Source organism: Blastomyces gilchristii (genome assembly GCF_000003855.2).
Source record: "Blastomyces gilchristii SLH14081 genomic scaffold supercont1.20, whole genome shotgun sequence".
In the NCBI taxonomy this organism is placed as follows: Eukaryota; Fungi; Ascomycota; class Eurotiomycetes; order Onygenales; family Ajellomycetaceae; genus Blastomyces; species Blastomyces gilchristii.
Window position 1 is genome coordinate 1,030,284 of NW_003101663.1, and position 3,827 is coordinate 1,034,110.

The window sequence follows — 3,827 nt, forward strand, 5'->3', positions numbered from 1 at the left end:
TCTCTATTACTTTGTCTTCATTAGTAATGTGATACTGTCACATCTAAGTGACTCAGTCAATGAGAGAATTGTTTCTCTTAATTACAGAAGATCTAGAATGATGTTCTCATCTATAATATTAACTGTGTGAAGAAGCAGACTGCTTTTCTTGAAGATTTCTTCTGAGTCTGTGATGACACACTTTGCTTAAATTATGTTAAAATGATGACATTTCATTTCATCAGTAAATTTTGTATAATCTGATGAATCTATCTTCTTTCAACTTTTCATCAAAGAAAAGAAATAGAATATGAAGTTAGTATCTATTCTGAAGTTAAGTAGGCATCTCACTAATATCTTCTTATTCAGAATATGCATTGTGATTATAATATGAACTCAGAGATATGAGAATTATCAATTCTTTTCTTTCTCTTTCTTATCTTTCACAGATACATTTGCTAGAAGAGAAGTTAATTTTAAGAAGATATCTTCTCAGTTTCTTCTCTTCTTTGACTTCTTGTAATCACTGATATAGTGATTATCAGCTTCACAGTTGAAACAGAGATCTTTATTAAATCTTTTTTAGTATTTCTTTACAGTGAGTGAAGAATCAGAATACTTGAAATTCTTCTTTACTTTCTCTACACTGAAGTCATCACAGTGCTGTTTAGATTCTGTTATTAATTACTTAGAAGAGATCTTATTAATCTTTTTCTCAGAGAATTGATTATTCAAATAGATTCAGAAAGCCAGGTTGACAAGCTCAGTATAATTGATTAATGAACTCTGATATTATGATATTATTATCTGCATCTTGTGAGTCAGCTTCATGAGATAAAGCTGTGTTTTTAATTGATTCAAATTATCAGTTAATTTCTCTCAATATTCTTCAAATCTTGTATTGAAATTGAAAGAATTCTTATTATCTTATTAATGTAATAAGTTGAATCACTGTACTATTATGAAGCTGTGATTGCAGTGATCTTTGATTTGATTCAATAGAAAGTTCTTGAATTCTTCTTAAGTCATGATAGCATCAGTATGCTCAAGCTCTCTCTTCTTAATAACTCAAGTAGTTACAGAGATGTCTTCAAGAAGATTGACAGTGTATATTACTCATATCTCATGAGTATTATACTGGCTCAGATTAAGATGGAATTTCTGTTCAAAAGTACAGATAAAGCTGTGAAATTCAGATAAGATATTTCTCTTATATCTCAGAGAATCTCTGATCTTAATCTCTCTATCTTCATAATAGATATAGATGTGTAGAGGCTGTAACAGTGGCAGAGTGATTAAAGAGCTCATGTTAAAATATACAGTGAGTTCAGAAATCTCAGATTTCTGCTGAGATAGAGATGTATGCACTCTAGAGAATGATATAGTATTTCTCTCAGAGAGTGAGATCAGATCAGTCTCAGTATAGGTGTATAAGATTATATCAGTCTGTTAGAGCTTGACTGATTCAAATGTGTAATCAGGTTAAGTGCTTTGAATTGTAATATGCAGAACTGAAGCAGTGACTAGTTAATAATATCATGTAGAAGTAGTTATTTGAGAAGCTGTATAAGTGAGCTTGACTATCTTGCTTGAATAGTGAGCTTGTAGACTACAGAGTTATTGTGAGAATATCACAGATATGATACTTAGTATACTAAGAAGATTATATGAGACATGCAGTAACTCTTGTATATATTTCAGTAGAAGAAAAATGAATCACTGGCTTCTTTGATGAGAAGCCAGCATCTAGCTATTCTATATAGACAATGAGTAAATACCCTTCTCTCATTCCACAAGTGAGAATAGTCAGAGTGATATCTCAGCGGCATCTCATTGTCAAGAAAGAGTAATCTGCTGACCTTGTATAGAAGCGGGGTTCTCATATCCATCAATTGAATCTTCCTATGATATATCCGATTGATGTCATAGAGTGGTTGGAAACCAGTTCAGATGGGATGGAATCATCCGCATGGAAGTGATGGGCTGTGTGGAACCACAACAGGGCCTTGGCGCGGCCGGGAGCGTGACAAAAGCATAGTTAATAAGTGACTTACAGATCTTTCATTATATTCTTTTCTATATATAAAATTCTCTGTAAAAGTAATGTGTTTAGAGACAAAGCTAACAGTAGTGATAGAATTTTTTTAAAAAGATCTCTTCTTCTCTATGATATATTTTTCTTTCTCTCTTCTCAATTGTAATAGTGAGTGCATGAGAGTATCATTCTTGAAGAATAATAAAGGACTTATTCTGACATTTTCTAGTGAATAATAAATATCTTTGTGATGTGGCTGCGGCCTCTGTGGCCATTAAGAAAGCCAGGTTGAAGGTGAAGACAGCAGTGTCAATGAGCTGTGAGAGTACTGCTCTTATTATCACATCTTCTTTCTCTTCTACATCTCTTACAGCCGCGGCAGTAGTAGCTGTGCCTTGCAGTGAGATGTCATTCTTTCTACTGATCAGTTCTTCTGCATTCAGTTCATTCTCTGCCTCTCTCACTACTGTTGCAATGCTGCTTCTTTCTTCAGTCAATACAGTAGTATATGATCTCATGTGATCATTCAGAGAGAAATCTGAGAAGAGCTTGATTTCAGAAACAGTCACTTCAAGAAGCTTAATTCATAGTTTCTCTCTCACAGCACATCTAAGCCCTGCTTAGATACTGTTAAGTTGAGTTCACAGAGTTTTGCAGTTTCTTTATCTTCTCTCTATAAGAAGGCTTTAATATAATCTCTGACTGATATCATCATTTATCTATACTGCACTAAGCAGCTGAAGAAGAGAAAGATTTTATATACTTATTTCTTCTCTCACTTCTGTTATTTTTATTATATCTGTAATAATAACTTCTGTCTCTCTGTAAGTATTACTTCTTAGAAAGATATTGTATTAGCTCTGATAAGAAGCTCAGATACTTAAGTAGTACAGAGTGAAAGTCTCAGAGCTTCAAGTGATAATAGATTCTATTAAGATTAAAGAGATCTCTCTTACTTATCTGTAAAAGAAGATAAAAGTATAAATCTCTGAGATAAAAAAATATCTTAGAATGACTGACTTTAAGAAGAGATTAGTCAGTACTGCTGTTAAAAACACTGCAGAGATCAATCACTAATTAAAGAGAATCTCACTTCAGTTAAAGCAGATAACTAAGATACTTTATAAGCTAATAAATTAATACTTTCAGTATTTCTTATACTTCTTTACAGTATGCTTCTCTGCAGTGTTATAGTACTAACTTCTCAGCAGATAAAGATATCAGTGCTGAAGACTTCAACAGTGAAGAATAAGTTTAATAAGAATATAATTATTGATAAGTAGACTCTGATCTCTCTTTATACTTTTTCAACAGACTGTAGCTCTATTAGAATAGCAGTGACTTATGAGTTAATAATATTAATTTTTTTATTGATTTTAAATATTTCTTTTCTCTAACTACTTCAGAAATTTTACACTTGTGTAGTCTTATTAAACTTCTAAAAAATCCTTTAAGAGAAAATAGAAGAAGAGTACTATAGAGTTTATAAGATACTGACTTATCACTGTAAGATTATCTCTAAAAATTCTTCAAGAAAAAATGAGAAGTTTTAAATAGTATTTCTTACTTAATATCTCTGATATATAACAGAGTAATCTCTACTAACTGTCTTATAGCTTATAATCTCTTTCTCAGTATTTTTCAAATACTTAAGCAGTTTCTATGAATTCTCTGATAATAGATAATCTTTTTATTTCATAAGATATTAAAGCTTACTGTAATATATTCATTTATTTAATATTTTCTTCATAAGATATTCAGTATCACTCTTAATCTTAATATTATTTAACTGAGACAGCTTCACTCTGAAACA